The sequence below is a fragment of the Benincasa hispida genome, chromosome 3 (assembly GCF_009727055.1).
Source record: "Benincasa hispida cultivar B227 chromosome 3, ASM972705v1, whole genome shotgun sequence".
In the NCBI taxonomy this organism is placed as follows: Eukaryota; Viridiplantae; Streptophyta; class Magnoliopsida; order Cucurbitales; family Cucurbitaceae; genus Benincasa; species Benincasa hispida.
In genome coordinates, this window is record NC_052351.1 from 71,992,170 (window position 1) to 72,012,342 (window position 20,173).

A 20,173-nucleotide genomic window follows, 5' to 3' on the forward strand; every position below is an offset into this window, starting at 1 on the left:
TTATGTCTCCACATAAAGTTCAAGTACTCATGTAATAGTCAAGGGACTTTTAGGTTTATTGGATTTCTAATAAGCAAAACATTTGTTCAATAACAACTTATTGAATTTTCAGAATAAGTTCTATTGTTTACAAACCACAAGTTTTAGGATATAAAACCCAACATTTGTATCAACAAATGCTATACTCTTAGAGGAAGATCACATAAGAAATCATCATCCTCGTAGTAAACTAGTATTAGATGAGTTGTCCATGATAGAACATAAAGAATGCATGCACAGCAGAAGCGATGAAGTCGACAACGTTCTAATTGCAATAAAAACAAAAATAAGCATGCAAAAGTGATAGAAAATACAACCTTTGAAGACTCCACTGCAAACTTCCTCTCCCATGCACGAACGACACTAGCAACGGTAAATCCCCGCTATTCTCCTATTGAAGAACACGATTGTGGGATTGTTTTGTTAGTGAAAATAAGGGAATTTCACTATAGAAAGAATGAGAATAAAGGAGAGTTGAGGTGGAAGAGTTTAGGTCAAAAGTTGTGAAAGCATTAGTCTTGCAAATTTAAAAAACAAAGCCATTTATAGAGAAAACACATGCAAAATCCCATTTTCCATGTCTTCCACCTCAAACTCTACTAGCATGTAATCTCTAGGTATCAAGCTTGGGAAGTGCCACTTCAAAGTCCACTTAGTTAGTGGGAAAATCCAACAAATGGATTTTTCTACTAACTAATTTTTTAATTAAAAAAATATAAAAAAATTCAAATTTTAGAAGAAAAATATTTAATTAAAACAATTTCAACTAATAATAAATAAATTTAATATTACATATTAAATTGTCTTTGACACCTAGCTTTGATAATCACATTAATCAAGTTTTAGAAAACACTTTCATGCTAATGATCAAGTATACTCTAAAAAATAATTAATCAATAAATTAATTATTTAATTATAAATTATATCTCATATAAAATACAATTTTCCCTAAAACCCAAATTTGAACAAATTCTTACTTCACCTAGTTCTTCAATTTTGTCTGTATTGAGCTAGCGAGGAGACCCGAGGACCTACGGGATCATGGGCTCCAACGATCCGAGACTAACTGGTCAAACTCTTTAACCTAGTTAATCAAATTCCTTAACTAACAAGACTGTCCACTATATCCTGTAGTTGCACTCCTCTCACTGTAGATATATTATGTGCCCATTTGATATAACCGTCATCAATAAATTGATCCTTCACAGGTTGTTCGTAACCTCAGCTAGGTCAAATATCGAAATACCCCTGAGTTACAACTTTTCTCCTTAAGTACCACTGTCCCTCTAATGAAAAATTGATTTAGGATCATAATCACTAAATCCATTCCCTCTCAGGCCAACGAGAGGATGGGGCCCTTGTTCAAGACCTGGGATCAGCCCTTAAGGGAACAACCTTTCTACTATCTCTAAAATGGGTAGGAGTGAATTCCATCTTGTAAATTTTATGTCCTCAATTATCTACCCGATCTTATCCCTTAAATGGGAGGCATATTGAGCAACGACGCTGGACTTACCCTCATCTGTGCAGATCAATGAACAATCACGAATAAACAGGAGTTTATATATAGCTCAGGATTCAGATCAAGTTATCTAAGTCATCAAATAAGTGAAATTAATCAGTGTTAACAGTAAACGGTGTCAATACGTAACAATGATTATTTCGTGGTCTGTCTTACACAATCTCATTGTGTAGAACACCCCCACTCACATGTCTCTACATAAACAAACTGATCACATTGTTTATGACACTTTACAACATTTGTAACAATCATAAAGCGAGTCGTACTCAATAGTATCTCTATAAATAGGTAACCAACCTAATAAAAGTACTATAGACGGTTTAGGCTATTTTACTCGAACTTGATCAAGTTTATGTCTCCACATAAAGTCCAAGTATTCATGACAATAGGCAAGGGTTCGTAGTTTATTAGATTTAAAGTTATTAAACAATCAACAATACTTGTCTGAATAAACTTCACATATATTTATTGTTTACAAAACTACGAGTTTTAGGACATACAACCCAATAAACTCCCACTTGGACTAAAACTCCTAGTGGGTTACAACAAAGTTGAGTGTTATGAGAGAAAACTAAATACAATAAACTAGGGCATACCATACCCACAATTTCTCCCACTTGCCCTATTTATTCTACCCGTAGTCCTAAACTCTTCAGGTGACCCTCGACAATCTTAGCCAGGAGGGCCTTTGTAAACGGATTAGCAATATTGTCCTCAGACGTTATTTGTCTCACAATAACGTCTCCTCTTAGCACGATCTCTCTGATGAGATGATATTTGCGCTCAATATGTTTTCCACGCGTATGGCTTCTAGGTTCTTTGGAGTTCGCTACTGCCGCACTGTTATCGCAATACAAAGTGATTGGCAGATGCATGTCTGGAACAACTTCTAAATCATTTAGAACTTCCTAAGTCATACTGCTTCCTTGGCTGCTTCACAAGCAGCAACATATTCTGCTTCCATCGTGGAGTCTGCAATGTAGCTCTGCTTAATACTTCTCCATACTACTGCTCCTCCATTTAGAGTGAACATCGATCCCGAAGTAGATCTCCTAGAGTCTATATTGGTCTAAAAATCGAAATCAGTATATCCCATAAGGATCAAATCCTTATTTCAATATACGAGCACGTAGTTCCTCGTTCTCCTAAGATACTTGAGAATATTCTTAACCAGTCCAATGTTCATAACCAGGATTGGACTGATACCTACTGACAATCCCTACTGTAAAGCATATTCTGGACGAGTACATAACATTGCATACATCAAACTTTTGACTGTTGATGCATAGGGAACCCGTCTCATATACTCAACTTCTTGAGGTATCTTAGGACAATGTTCCTTTGACAAATGTATTCCATTACTAAAAGGTAAAATACCACTTTTAGAATCCTGCATCTTAAACCTATACAATACCTTGTCTATCTAAGATGTTTGAGACATGACTAGCATTCTGTTCTTTCGGTTTCGAACTATTTGAATCCCAATAACATACTGCGCCTCTCCAAGATCTTTCATCTGAAATTGGGTTGCTAGTCAATTTTTAATATCAGTTAGATATCCTACATTATTCCCAATAAGTAGGATATCATCTACATACAAAACGAGAAATGCTATAGTGGAGTTGATGATCTTTTTGTATACACACGGTTCATCAACGTTCTGTTCAAAGCCATAAGATTTGACTGCAGTATCAAATCTTATATTCCATGATCTTGATGCCTGTTTCAATACATAAATAGATCTCTTCAGTTTGCAATATATGATATTTTACTCCACTTCTTGATTTTGCTCAGTTAAATGTTTTATTTGCTTTACCACAAACCAATAAACATAAAATCCCTGGTTATTTGGATGTAACTTAAGCATGTATGTGGTGACATACAAGTGGATTATATCTTAAGTGATAACCAAAATGGTCTGTAGTATACGGACATAGGAGGAAAACCTTATCCTGGTAATGCTACGAATGCGGCTCGCTTGTGGAATAGTCACAAGGGTTGTGACTTGTCACAAATGGTCTGATCCTGATCATTCGTGTAAGAGATATGCGAGTGGAGGTGTCCTATACAAAGAGTTTGTATAAGACCTGATCATGAAGTGTTAACTTCTCGTTATATAACACCGTTCATGAGAGAGACTTCACTTCACAAGGATGACCATAGGTAACATGACCTCAATCCTGAGTGAGTTGGGAACTCCTGCCATTGAGGGCGGTCATTTTATTTAGATGGGTGAGAGTGGCCAGGTCGCCGACTCAAATCTACCACTTTGGGGATTCGTCTAATTTGGGAGCTGGGAACTCAGCTACACAAGATGGAATTCATTCATTCCCCAAAGCAAGGGTAAATAGATAGACAACTCCCTTAAGGGTTGATTCTAGGGCTTGATTGATGTGGCGCCACACACCTTCTCTTGGCCCGAGAGATGTTCACACATAGTTAGACTATGTTGTATTGTTCATTAGAGGGATCAATGGTACTTAAGGAGTGAGATGTAACTACATGGGCAAAACGGTAAATTGGCCCAACTGTACTTATAAGCATCTGTGAAGGGTCATCGTACTCATGATTGGTTATATCCGATGGACACAGAAATATATCCGTGGTAAGAAGAGTTCAGCTGTTGGTCTTTAGTAAAATGCCTGGCAGTTAACGGATGGTGGATCTCGTGGCTAAAGAGTTTAGTCAGCTATTCACGTACTGTTGGAGCTTCGAGCCACAGGTCCATAAGGTCCCCTTGGCAGCTTGAATAAAGTTGAGAATTAGTTTTTGGGTCAGTTTGAAATGTTCAAATTGACAAGAGGGAGTTCGATTATATATGATATAATTGAACTGGTTAATTATATATAATATAATTGACTAAATGTATGAGATATATTATTTTGGAGGAAATTGGATATAAATATGATTTATATCAAGTAGAGGAGAAATTACTATAGTAGATATATGATATCAAATTATAGGTTAAGAATATAATATGATTATATTCATTATTTAATTAAATAGACGGTTATGAGATAATTGGCCGAGAATTTCTCCTAAATCGTGCGAAAGTGGGAAGATTGAATTCGGTTTTTGTAACTGAAGAATAAAATGAATTTTTTTTTTCATTTTGTGAGATACGCAAGAAAATTGCTCACGATGTGTTTCCAAACAATCGCTTAACGTTGAGAGCCTAAACGATAACGTCCATCATCCTAAACGATCGCACACCCGCACACTAAACGATCGCATACAATTTTTAAACAATCACTTACCTTTTCTAAACCATCGCTTAGCGCATCGAGTAAACCTAAACTATCACTTACTATTTGCTAGATGATCGCTTAGTAAAACATATACGATTGTGTACCTTTTCCTAAACGACAAGCACCCGACTATACGATAGTCATCTATTATCTCCCACTTGCTTGTTCGTTCTACACGATCATTTTTTCCTCCTCCCTCTACCAATTCCATCAAAGTCCACTCTTTGGATTCTCACTTCGAGAATACCGAGGACTTCGAGTGGTGGTGTCGTCCCCGGTTGTTGTTTGTTCGTGCGCTGTCGTTCGTGTAGACGATTGTGGTGCTGCTAAGCGACTGATTGCTGGGCGATAAGGAGCGTAAAGGAGTTCTCTTCCGCTGGATTGAGTTCGAGTGAAGATTGTCTTCAACTGGTACGTTTACTCAATCTGTTGTATTTTAATTTTTAAAGCATGCCCATAATTAGTGTTATCTATTTGTTAGAATGTATGTGTGGTAATTCGATCACAATGAAATCGGTAAGATCTGCATGTGCTCATGGATACTCTTGTTCAAGAGTTCCTTCAGCCTTGACATCCATTTGCCAAATTTAATAATTATAAAAAGTGGCAATGGACAAGAGTATCCTGATTGATTTGACCATAGCAACAAGTGAGAAAGTTTCTTCATAGTCCACCCCCTCAACCTGGGTATAACCTTTTGTTACTAACCGGGCTTTATAGGTTTGTACCTTCCCCGTATGGTCTCTTTTACGCTTGTAGATCCATTTACAACCGATAGGTCTTATCTCATTCGGTTTATTTACAAGTTCCCAAAATAAATTAAAGTACACAGACTCTATTTCAAGGTCTATGGTTTGATCCACTGATCTCAATCAACATCATCCATTGCCTGTTTATATGTTAATGGATCTTCTAAGCCATCATCAGGTATATTGACTTCGATTTCAGTTAAACCCATATAGCGGTCAGGCTGTCTCACAACCCTTCCACTACGTCGAGGCTCTCTCAACTCTTGAGTAGGATGTGATGGACCAGACGTCCTTGATCTATCTACAACTCTTATTGATGAGCAAGGTTGATCAACAACTTTTGTTGATTCATCTGTAGCATTATTTGAAATCTCTTCCAATACTAGTTTACTGTGGGGTTTATGATCTCGAATGTGGTATTCCTCTAGGAATGTGGCATTTGTTGATACAATTATCTTATCATCCTGAGGATCATAAAACTGACCACCTCTCGTTCCTATAGGTTAACCTACAAATAGACATAATTTTGAATGATGTTCCAATTTCTTAGGATTTTGCACCAACACGTATGTCAGGCAACCCTGAATCCGGAAATGACATAATAGCTTTACGTCCTGTCCATAACTCATAAGGTGTTTTTTAAACACTCTTAGAGGGAACGTTATTCAAAATGTAAGTTGCAATCTCTACTGCATACCCCTATAACGAGTTAGGCAACTAAGCATAACTCATCATGGACCGAACCATGTCTAACAATGTTCTGTTTCTCCGTTCAAATACGCCGTTTTGCGGAGGTGTTCCCGGTGTAGAGAGTTGTGACTGAATCTCGTGTTCTATCATATAGTCCTGGAATTTCAAGTCCAAATACTCCCCACCTCGATTTGATCGAAGTGTCTTAATAGATTTACCTAATTGGTTCTCAACCTCGATCTTAAATTCCTTGAACTTTTCAAGAGCTTCAGACTTAAAATGAATTAGGTAAATGTAACCGTACCTAGAATAATCATCTATAAAGCTAATGAAATGTTCATAACCTCCCCGTGCTTTAACACTCATCGGTCCCCAGAGGTCCGAATGCATGAACTCTAAGGTTTCTTTGGCTCGAAGACCTTTTCCAGAAAAAGAACATTTTGTCATTTTTCCTTTGAGAGAGACTCATATGGCGGTAAAGAGACATCTTCTAACTTGTTTAGAAGTCCACTTTTAGCCAACCTCTCAATCCTATTGAGATTAATGTGGCCAAATCTCAAGTGCCAAAGATAGGTACTCTGAGAAATGAGTTGCCTTTTTCTTTGAGTTTCAGCTGTTTTAAACATTTTTATATTATATACAGCTTCAACTTTAGATGGTTTAAACTTATATAAGTTACTTTCTAAGTTTTCAGAACAGATTTGTATACCTCTTTTTGTAATGAACGCTTCATTAAGACAAAAATTTACTTTGTACAAATCTTCCAACAAATAGGAAATAGACATCAAATTTCTTTTATAAGAAGGTACATAAAGAACATTTTCTAAATACAGATATCTATTTCTAAAAGTTAACTCAACAACTCCCACTGCTTTTGCTGAGATATGCTCCCTTGATCCAACCCAGAGACTAATCTCATCATCTTCAAGCTGCCTCTAGGAACTAGTTTCCTAAGAAGAATAACAAACATGAATAGTAGCCCTTGAATCCAATATCTAGGTAGAATCTTCATTCTCCACTATACATGTTTCAATAACCAGTAAATCTAATTTACCTTGTCTTTCTTTTTCAGCTTTCTTCTCGACAAGATATTAGGGCAATTTCTTTTCCAATGCCTATTTTCGTTGCAATGGAAACATTTTCCTTTGACAACTTTCTTTTTACCTTTCTGTGCAGTTGGAGCCTTCCCTTTCCCAATTTCATTCTTTTTCTGAATAGAAAGAAGGGCCAGATTTACTCCTAGAAGACAAATTTTTCTGAGATTTCCTCTTTGAAGTGGAAGCAACATTTGTTTCCACCCCTGAACCTTTATTTTCCAATAAAGATTCATAAATCTAGAGTTCGTTGAGAAAAGTTGTCAAGTTATACTCTATCTTATTCATCATTGCATTCGTTTTGGATCGAAAATAGCTCTTTGGAAGAGAATGCATGATGAATCCAACTTGACTCTTTTCATTCATGACGGCTCTGTCTACTTCTGCAATATTGAAGTGAACCATCATATTCAAAGCATGTTCCTTTATGGAGGTTCCTTCCTTCATTTTGCAGTTGTAAACGAATTTAATTGCGTTATGCATGACAAATGTGGACGATTGTCCAAAAAGGCCCTGCAAAGAGTCCATGATCTCTTTTGCAGTAGCTAACTTCTCGTATTTCTTAGACAATACATCAGATACACTGGCTAAAATATAAACTCGAGTCTTCTCATTAGCTTTGACCCATCTATCATACGCATCTCGAACTATTTGGTTTGTGTTGGGACCAGGGGATGGAGGACACTCCTCTGTTAAAACAAATCGAATATCATCTATTACTAGTATCGTGTTTATATTCGATTTTCAAGTTCCATAATTATCGCCGTTAAGTTTTTCAAAATCTAGTAGTTGTATAATGGATTTCGACATTGCTGAAAAAGTAAACAAATTAATTAGAGAATTGATTTAACTCTTTTTAATCCAATTTATTTAGCAAAAAATAATGTACCCGTTCTCATTATTATTTTGTTACGATACTTCAATAAGTCAAAATAGCCCCCATCGAAGGGTAGTCAACTACTCTTTCACTAAATCAAGACATTCTTGACTAAATACTAATAACAGAATAACTCTTATCTTTATAGTACTTAGTTACCGTTTATTTGGTCAAGATCTTTACTAATACTTAGTAAGTCTTGTAAGTGTATACCCACCACTTTTGAATTATAGAGATCGGAATCAAACAAGCCCTCAAAGGAGAAATAATTGTCTGAAAACAGACATAAGTAACCCTGTAACGACCCGACCCCCTAGGACTTACGTTAGACCGTTACTAAAATACATGCATGCATGACACTTAAAACGACACTTCTTTATGTTGAAATAAATGCTAAATAGATACGAAAGTTCAAAAGCCCTTTATTAAATGCAAATGTCAAAAACAAAATTAGGGTACCCATAAATCATAAAGGTTAATAAATAAATATAAAAAAACAATTCTTACTAACAAGTTCGAACATCAAAACTAACATTAAAGGAAATATGAAAACAACTTTAAATCTCGTTATGCGGAAGCGTAAAAACTAGTCCCAGTGGCTCGATCACGGATTTCACTTGTCCATCGCCGGTGCATCTCTACCCTTACCTGAAACAACAACATGAGAAATGATGAGTATAAAATACTCAGTAAGAAACCCTACTACTGGGGTCAGGCTGGGCATCTATGTCCTCTAGATACCCATTTATGGCACATATACACATGAAAGAAGAAGGAGACTGAGTCCTATCCTATTGTAGTTAAGCATGCCCCCTACCTCTGGTGAATCCCGAAGAAGACACAAACTGGTGAATCCCGAAGGAAACACAAACTGGTAAATCCCAAAGGAATCACAAACTGGTGAATCCCGAAGGAAACACAAACTGGTGAATCTCGAAGGAAACACAAACTAGTGAATCCCGAAGGAAACACAAACTGGTGAATCCCAAAGGAATCACAAACTGGTGAATCCTGAAGGAAACACAAACTGGTGAATCTCGAAGGAAACACAAACTGGTGAATCCCGAAGGAAACACAAACTGGTGAATCCCAAAGGAATCACAAACTGGTGAATCCCGAAGGAAACACAAACTGGTGAATCTCGAAGGAAACACAAACTGGTGAATCCCGAAGGAAACACAAAATCTAAAGGGGCATCTAACTAATCAGTAAGGACAGTCACACGACCTCAACATCAAAATCACCACCGTACGAATCAATGACATATATATAATCCTCGATACCATGGCTCTACCACATACACATATACCTCAACAGCATGTTCTACAACATTCAAGTATGCATTAACATCATAGTTCTACAACATTCATGTATGCCTCAACATCATCAGATCATATACAATCATATGGAAACACATACCACCCCATACTAACATTCAAGTATTTATGTGTATATTTAAACAATTCAGATCTCATGCCAGAACATATTTTGGTTCAGATCATACTATCATTCAACATGCTAACATTTACCATAACATACACTCATCATGCTAGCATACAACTAAAGTCTGGCCCGTGGGCAGTTCCAATAGTAAGATTACTCACCTTAATCGAAATTCCACAGATAAACTCAGACAACCAAATGATGACCGCGGTTTACAACCATTAAATTTCAGTCCAACAATAATTGCGAAATCTCATATTCAAATCCACAATACCCAAAAGCTTACCCAAAGAACTTGATCAACAACCACTCCCAAGATTCGACTCCAAAATCTCCTTCTAACAGAGTTTAAATCCCAATGAACAACGACTTGGAACCTTAAAGATACAAGGGTTAAGTCAAACTTAATTCAGTAATCAAAGCGTGCCCACAAATCAACAATAAAGACCATAATTCTTACCAAAACTCTTGCCGAACGATCTTGAATCCGTTGGACAGTTGCTGCTGTGATTTCCCAAGCTCAAATCTAAAATCAAAATAATGCGACTAATTTAATCCTTAATCCAACTTAGAGGGCATCCAAAATCTTTCAAGAAACCTAACCACCAAAATAGATCTTCCAAAATCTAAGAGTCAAGCGCGGCAGTCAGAAGGCTATAGCGGCGATAGTACGCGATGGTCAGGAGGCTAGAGCGGCAGCGGCATTTGTGGCTAGAAGCGGCAGGCTGAACTAGTCGGATCGAGCGGCAACGACTCAGATGGCTCCTCCGGTTAGCGAGATCGGTGCGACTCCGTCGGCGGCTCTTCGGCTGGGCGAGCGGTGCAACTCCGACGGCGACTCCCCGGCTGGGCGAGCGTTGCGAGATCGGGTTTGGGCAGTGAGGGAGGCAATGGTGAGATCGAATTTGGGCAGTGAGGGAGGTGGCAGCGAGATCGGGTTTGGCTCGTGCGGCAAAGGGAGGTCGTGACTGGTAGGAGGAAATTTGGGGGAGAAGGGTTTCGTGTATGAGGGAGAAGGGATAAGTTTCTTTTTATTTTATGATAATAATAAATAATAATAATTACTAAAAAGGAAAATAGTATAATTACATTTAAATCATTTTCTTAATCCACTTTATACTATTTATTTTCTTTCCTTTTCAAAAGAAAATTAATTCCTGCCATTAATTTTCAAATTGAATTTCAAAAATTGAATAATTTTCACGTCAATACTTAAATTTTCGCACTTATACTTGAAATCCAAAATTCCAAAAATGCCCTCCAAGTAAGGACAATTACTGAATTTCCAAATAATAAAGTTACTGAAAATTACATTATTATTAATAAAAAAATTGTGGGATGTTACATTCCATTTCTAAGGTTCACGATGTTCTGAATCCTATGTTACAACCCTCCGAAAGGATAGTCGTCGCTAAACGACTAGCAAAGGGTCACATAAAGCCAACCAACAAACGCGACATAGGAATCAATGGAAGAGACAGTAGGACGTGTTGACACACACCCTTCACCCACTTACTATGAACTACTTCTCCTATTCACCTTATTATTGACCCGTGCAAACACTTTCCGAAAGAAGGTTGCCGCTAATAGCAACTCGAAGCCGAGCATGGATCTCATGGTGTGAACTCTTAAAGACGTGAGAGCTAGAAATAATATATCTCATATACTATTAATCTCCTACTGAAGTGTTCTATTTTATAAAAGATTGGGTATTTACTTGGTTATTAACTAGCTAATATTAAACAACCTAAGTCTAAGTGATTTTTCCTTAGTATAACTCTTATACCGGGATTAACCTATAAAATATGTCCATAACTAGGATGGATATCTCGTATCCGAAAACTAGCAGTTCGCCCTGTCAATGTCTAGATGATAAACCAATTTTATTACCTTACACCACTTATGCATGCTCATAAAACTAGGGTTATTGACTTAGATGCCAATATGATCTCTAGGTACGAGGTGTTCCGTAAACCGTCAACTTAAGTATCCCCAATCTTAGACAAGATCACCCCGGGTAAGTAAACAACTCTTGTTTTACAAGTAATCGACCTATTCTAACTCTTAAAAAAGGCGATTGAATTGCACCGTTAACCATACGTGAGCATGCATTTTATCTTTGTTATAGATTTTAAAAGTCTAGGTTATTTTATAACAATTATAAAATAAAATATAACATTTATAATCCTAGAACATCCATCTATAACATGCTTCATTAAACAAACATGCTTTAATATAACACTTATATTAAAACCTGGCATGCATATTACATATATTATAACACTTATAACATATAACAAATGCATGCCACATGCTTATTCTATGGTAGGGTTTTTTTAAAAACTATACTGCATACTTTATGCACACATAGTCAAACAATATTATACATCACATGCATAACAAGTAAACAACACTAAAGTGGACCGGTTTTGGCATTAAAAGCAAACCAACAACTAAATTATTACATAATTCAGCAAGTAGTTCCCTCGAACCGACTTCAAACACTTTAAACCAACCCAAAAACCACTCGAACTGGCTTGAAAACACCAAAAACCAGGTTGAACCGATCAAACCGGCTCAACTAGGTCAACTGGACTAGTCCAGACCATCTAGACCGGTTGGTCAACGCGCCCACACGAAGTCAACACATGGAACACGCGGGTCAACGGGGCTGCTGAAGGAACTGGGTCACACGCGAGGAACGAGGAAAAAAACCAATCGAGGATCGAGTCAAGCCGGACCGCCGGGTTCTCGAGTCTGTGAGCTTTTCTCCACCAAATTGAAGTTGTCCTCTTTCCCGAAACTGAGCAATTATAGCCTAAAAATGACTCTAAAGACTCTAGCAAAATTACAGACCCTTTATCATACATTAAAGCTCATATACATGTGAGCAATTACAAATTTCAACAAGAAATTAAATGAAAACTAATGCCAAAACCGTAATGTATCAACTTTAGTCAACCAAACATTCATCACATGAATTAACACCCACCAAAATGCAATAGAACGTTATAAGCATGCTCCGATACCATTTGATGGAACATAAAGAACGCATGCACAACAGAAGCAATGAAATCGACAACGTTCTAATTGTAATAAAAACAAGAATAAGCATGCAAAGGGATGGATAAAATACAACCTTTGAAGACTCCAGCGCAAACTTCCTCTCTCGTGCACGAACGACACCACCAATTGTAAATCCCCACTATTCTCCGGTTGAAGAACACGGTTGTGGGACCGTTTTGTTAGTGAAAATAAGGGGATTTCACTATAGAAAGAATGAGAGTAAAGGAGAGTTGAGGTGGAAGAGTTTAGGTCAAAAGTTGTGGAAGCATTAGTCTTGCAAATTTCAAAAACAAAGTCATTTATAGAGAAAACACATGCAAAATCCCATTTTTCATGTCTTCCACATCAAACTCCACTAGCATGTAATCTCTAGGTGTCAAGCTTGGGAAGTGCCACTTCAAATTCCACTTAGTTAGTGGGAAAATCCAACAATTGGATTTTTCCACCAACTAATTTTTTAATAAAAAAATGAAAAAAAATTTTCAAATTTTAGAAAAAATATTTAATTAAAACAATTTTAATTAAATAAAATAAACAAATTTAATATCACATATTAAATTGTCTTTGACACCTAACTTTGATTAATCACATTAATCAAGTTTTAGAAAACACTTTCATGTTATGATTAAGTATACTCTAAAGAATAATTAATTAATAAATTAATTATTTAATTTAAACTATATCTCATATAAAATATAATTTTTCCTAAAACCCAAATTTGAACATTTCAAATTCTTACTTCACCTAGTTCTTTAATTTTGTCCGTATTGAGCTAGCAAGGAGACCCGATGGACCTACAGATCATGGGATCCAATGATCCAAGACTAACTGGTCAAACTCTTTAACCTAGTTAATCAATATTCGTTAACTAATAGGACTATCCACTATAGCCTGTAGTTGCACTCCCCTCACTGTAGATATGTTTGTTTTTATTTGATATAACCGTCATCAATAAGTTGATCCTTCACAGGTTGTTCGTAACCTCAACTAGGTTAAATACTGAAATACTCTTAAGTTACATCTTTTCTACTTAAGTACCACTGTATCTCTAATGAAAAATTGATTTAGAACATAATCACTAAATCCATTCCCTCTTAGGCCAACGAGAGGATGGGGGCCCTTGTTCAAAACCTAGGACCAGCCCTTACGGAAACAACCTTTTTACTATCCCTAAAATGGGTAGAAGTGAATTCCATCTTACAATTTCTATGTCCCCAGCTATCTACCCAGTCTTATCCCTGAAATGGGAGGCATATTGAGTAGCGACGCTGGGCTTACTTTCACTTATGCAGATCAAGGGACAATCGTGAATAAACAGAATTTTATAGACAGCTCAGAATTCAGATCAAGTTATCTAGATCATCAAGAAGTGAAACTAATATGTGTTAACAGTAAACGGTGTTAATACGTAACAGTGATTATTTCATGGTTTGTCTTACACAATCTTATCGTGTAGAATACCCCCGCTCACATGTCTCTACATGAACGAATTGATTACATTGTTTATGATACTTTACAACATTTGTAACAATCATAAAGCGGGCCGTATTCAATATTATCTCAAGAAATAGGTACCCAACCTAATCCAAGTACTATAGACGGTTTAGGCTATTTTACTCAAACTTGATCAAATTTATGTCTCCACATAAAGTCCAAGTATTCATGACAATAGCCAAGGGTTCGTAGTTTATTGGATTTAGAGTTATTAAATAATCAATAACATTTGTCTGAATAAACTTCATATATGTTTATTGTTTACAAAACTACGAATTTTAGGACATACAACCCAACAGTCCAGAAAATCTACAGATAAATCGACAAGAGTTGTTGATCAAGTTGGTCCTTCAACAAGAGTTGTTACTCCATCACATCCTTCTCATGAGTTGAGAATGCCTCGACGTAGTGGGAGGGTTGTTCAACAGCCTGACCACTATATGGGTTTAACAGAAACTTATGTCATCATACCTGATGATGGGCTTAGAGGACCCATTTACCTTTAAACAGACAATGGACAATGTAGATAGAGATCAATGGATAAGAGCCATGGACCTTGAAATAGAGTCGATGTGCTTCAATTCTATTTGGAACTTGTAGATCAACCAGATGGGGGTAAAACCTATTGGTTGCAAGTGGATGTACAAGAAAAAGCGAGACAAAACTGATAAGGTGCAAACCGATGAAGCCAGACTCATGGCAAAAGGTTTTACCCAAAGAGAGAGGATAGACTATAAAGAAACCTTATCTCCAGTTGCCATGATTAAATCTATTAGAATACTTTTATCTATTGTTGCTTTCTATGATTATGAAATCTGGCAAATAGATGTCAAGACAACCTTCTTGAATGGTCATCTTGACGAAAGTATTTACATGTCTCAACTAGAAGAATTTATTGAACAAAGCCTGGAGCAAAAAGTTTGCAAGCTTAATAGACCCATTTGTGGATTAAAACAGGCATCTCGATTCTGGAATATAAGATTTGATACTGCGATCAAATCTTATAGCCTTGAATAGAATGTTGACGAACCTTGTGTTTACAAGAAGATAGTCAACAAGACTGTAGTTTTCTTGGTCTTTTATGTTGATGATATCCTGCTCAATAGGAATGAGACAGGATTCCTTGCTGACGTAAAGAAATGGCTAGCATTGTAATTTCAAATGAAATATTTGGAAGATGCACAATATGTTTTTGGAATCCAAATTGTTCGAAATTGCAAGAACAGAACACACTAGTGCTATCTCAAACATCTCATATTGACAAGACGTTGTCAAGATATAACATGTAAAATTCTAAAAAGGGTATGCTACCTTTTAAACACGAAATTCATTTATCTAAGGAACAGTGTCCTAAGATATCTCAAGAAATTGAGGATGAAAAGAAATCCTTATGCATCAGTAGTGGGGAGCTTGATGTACGTTATGTTATGTACACGTCCCGACATATGCTTTGCAGTTGGAATCGTCAGCAGGTTTCAGTCCAACCCTGGATATAGCAATTGGACTGTTGTTAAGAACATCCCCAAGTTTCTTTAGATAACGAAAGACTATATGCTTGTGTATGATCCTAAGGATTTGATCCTTACAGGATACACTGATTCTGATTTTCAGACTGGTGTTGATTATAGGAAATCTACTTCAGGATCAGTATTCACTCTCAACGGAGGAGCTATAGTGTGGGGAAGCATTGATGCGTTGTGAATGTGATGAAATAATGGTATGAAATTGCGGTGGTGGATTATGCGTTACACATGCAAGTTTTTCTAGTAAAACCTAAGTATAAATCTTACTAGGTTTCCTGGTAAGTCCAGGGTCGAACACATGGACTACTGAGATATTATATATTGGTAAATTTTGATTCCTTTGTGGTGACAAATACAAAAAAGTGGTTGATGTGTTGTTTTAAGTATAGATTCTATGCGGCAGAATTGAGTAAAGAGTTGATGAAAGTGAGTTACAATGAGTATACAAGGAACGGGTTGATAAGGGGTTTAGCTAACACTTCCTAAGATTGCATTCAAGTTATGCGATCATGCTACACACATACAACAACATGTCATCTCTCAATGCAAATACCATAGTTCCTAATTCTAGGACGCATGCGATGTATACGATAATGTCGATAGGACTTATATCTAAGCCTCTATTCTTGTCTATGCGATGATGAATGATACACACATACACAAGGTGACCGCATACTATCATATCCTATTTCTAGGGTGCATGCGATGTATAATAACAAACAAAACTTATCTCTAAGTCTCTATTTCTTGCTTATGCGGTTTTAATCTGACTCTCTCAAGCCTAGATTCTAACCTGACTCTCTCAAGTCTAGGTTCTTTCTTTAGATTACTCTTTCAAGTATCTCTAAAGGGTGAAGGACGCATACATAAGACAAAATGATCGCATAAAGTGAAGATCTTAGGTCATGCTAGCTAAGTGCTTCTCAACCCATTCAGAAATTTAGCTACTCATGTGAAATGTGAAGAGAATGAACAGATGTTAAGATGCAAATTCCATTTTATAAATAAAGTCAGAATACAAAACAACAATGGAAAGTAGGGATAAGAAGCCCAGTAGCAATGTCTTGCTTCCCGAGGCTATTACACTGTCTTTTACTATACTCTTTCCAGAAGAATATCCTTGCTTTCGCAAGTGTCGGTCCTCTCTCCTTTTTCAGCACTTCCCGACAGTCTTTCGAGCTAACCAGGAATGATCTCTCGGTGTCTTCTTCTCTTCGCTCGCCTCTGCCTCTAAGTATATGAACAACTACAGACTAATGGCTAACTAATTGTATATTCTATCTTCTATGTATATGGCGAACTGTGTAGAATTTGAACTCCTTTAATGGTGGTGGCCTTGGGTATTTATAGAGCTTCAAGGTGAAGAACTTTTCTCTCTAATGATTGCAATGATGGGAGGTCATTAAATCTTCTGTCTGATGCGCCGATTAATGGTCACCGAAAAGTTGAATGTACTTGCTATAGTGTGTCGTTAACGACTTGTCAACTAAATTCGGATTCGACCGTCATCAGCTTTCCGTCCCATCACGATTTATTATGCTTTCACTTTGATGTGTCATCTTTATGCGGCCACCTTCTTGAGCGAATTTTCGTGAGCGCATTCGATCGCATGATTTTGCAGTTGCAATCTTTTAGTGTGTGCGGTCAGCTGAATTCTTTGGATCGCAATTTGCTTTGTGCCAACGCATTTTCCTGCACAAAATAAGTAAATTAGCTATTTTAATGTGATGAGCGCATGCGATCGCAATATTCTCAACTTAATGCTTTTGGACACGATTTTGCATATTTTTACCGTCACATTCTCACATTGTTTTATATCTTTGCATTGTAATAACATACATTCTGCCCATTATCAAGCATTAAACAGAGTTGTATTGTTGATTCCACCATGGAAGCTGAATATGTAGCTTCATGTGAAGCAGTTAAAGATGTAGTATGACTTAAAAAGTTCCTGAAGGATTTGGAAGTGGTTCCAAATATGCATCTATTGATCACCCTATATTATGATAATAGTGGAGCAGTTGCTAACTCAAAGGAACCGAGGAGCCATAAATGCAAAAAACACATCGAGTGAAAGTACTATCTCATCAGGGAGATAGTACACAAATGAGACGTGATAATCACAAAAATAGCATCTGAACATAATCTTGTTGATCCATTTATGAAGGACCTTACGGCTAAAGTGTTCGAGGGTCACCTGGTCGGATGGGGACTACAAGCTTTATAAATCTAAGGCAAGTGGGGGAATGTCAAGGGTATAATGATGCCTTAGTTTATTGTATTTTCTCTTTTTTCAACATTGTATATTTGTATATATCTGTAACCCACTAGAGTTTTTAGTCCAAGTGGGAGATTGTTGGGAATGTTCTAAAACTCGCAGTTGGTATTTTTGGAAACATATTCTATTTATCAATAAAAGTATTCTTCAATACAACGTTTGTTGAAAATTGCATTATGTTATAGAATCCAATAAACGAATCCATAACTATAATATGAATACTTTAACTTTATGTAGAGACATAAAAGAGGATCAAGTTATAGTATATAACCAAAAAGGTCTATAAGTATATGGATGAGATTGGGTACCTCATCCTGGGGACACTATGAATGCGGCCTACTTTATATACTAATACAAACGATATGATCACAAAATCGTTCGTGTGGAGACATGCAAGTGGAAACATCCTATGCAAAAGATGTTTGCATAAGACCGAACCACGAAATAGTCACTTTTCTTTATAACAACCGTTTACTATTAAAACTGACAATTTCAAATTAGAAGACCTAGGGTAACCCGATCTTAATCCTGAGCTAACTATGAACTCCTATTTTTTCGGGATTATCCTTTAATCTGCATAGGTGAGAGTAGTCTAACAACACTGCTAAATAAGACTCCTATTTTGAGGATAAGACCAGATAGATAGTTGGGGACATAACTTTGCAATATGGAATTCACTTCTACCTGATTTAGGGTTAGTAGATGGGTTATTCTATTAAGCATTGATGCCTTGCTTGAACAACAGGGCTCCGCCTTCTCATGGAAGAGAAGGTTATGATTTATAAGTTTGGACTATAAATCAATTGTTCAATGAAGGATCAGTGGGAGCTTAAGGAGCAAGATATACTTACAGGGGTAAAACGGTAATCTTTGACCCATTTGTAAATACAAACGACCTGTGAAGGATTGACTTATCGATTATGATTAAAATAAACAGAAATATATCTACAGTGAGAAGAGTGCAACTATCGAGCTATAGTGGAATGTCTTAGTAGTTAACGAATAGTAATTAATTCGGTTTAAAGAGTTTAACCAATTAATTACAAGTCGTTGGAGCTCATGATCTGTAGGTCCATAAGATCCCTTTACTAGCTTGTAATTTGGATTAGTAAATTGAGTAATTTTGATAAGATTTGAAATTAAGATTTAGAATTTGAAATGTTCAAATTCAATTAGGGTTTCTTTTTATTGTATTTGATATAATTAAAATGTTTAATTTTTATCGAAATTAAACAAAATTGGAGAAACGATTAATGTTTAAAATATGATTTAAATATTAATTGTATAATATTAATTTCATTATGATGGTATTTTTTATTTATTAATTTAATATTAGATATTAAATTAACAAAATTAATTAAAAGGTTTAATTAATTAGTTTTATTTTGGAAATCTCCACTATGATTTGAACTACCTTATTCACTCAACTTTGTTTTCTCCATGAAGTAGGAGTTGGCCTTCATGCAAGCCATGAATTTGCATGGTAAAAGCTCTATAAATTGAAGTGCTGAGTTGAATAATGATTCATGCTTACGAGAACTTCAAAAAGAACTTTGCAGAAACCTCCAAACCCTCTTCAAATCTTATATACGTCCAACTCAATTTAGTATTTCTACCACACATTCCTTGCAAGAGAATAGTAGAGAAGATCTTTGTGGTTGTCTACTTGAAGATTGAAGCTCTTTCACGTAGAACTCAGCTGGACTTGAAGAGGATACTTCAAAGGTATTGTGCTTAGCAAACCCTCTTCTGTAACTGTTACTTTGAAACATGTTTAACTCAAATTAAGTATAATTAGAGTGCTTATTGATTCTATTTTCTCCGCTGTACGTTAATATACAACAGTTCATGCATTTAGATTTTTTAAAATCTTCAAAGAAAAAAAAACCTTTCAAACCCTCTCAATTCTGAGTTTCCACCACTCAATCCAAGACTGAGAATAGTAGAGAAGACTCTCTTGGTGGTCTACTGAGAAATTTGAAGATCAATTTCGTGGATTAAGCAAGGAGCAAGTTGAAATCTTCAAAGGTATACATGATGAAACCCTTTTCTGTTTAAAATCTTATTTTAGCATGCTTTTGACTCAAATTAAGTGTAATTAGAGTGCTTAATGATTCTGTTAGCTTCTGTTTTATGCATTTTTACTCTAT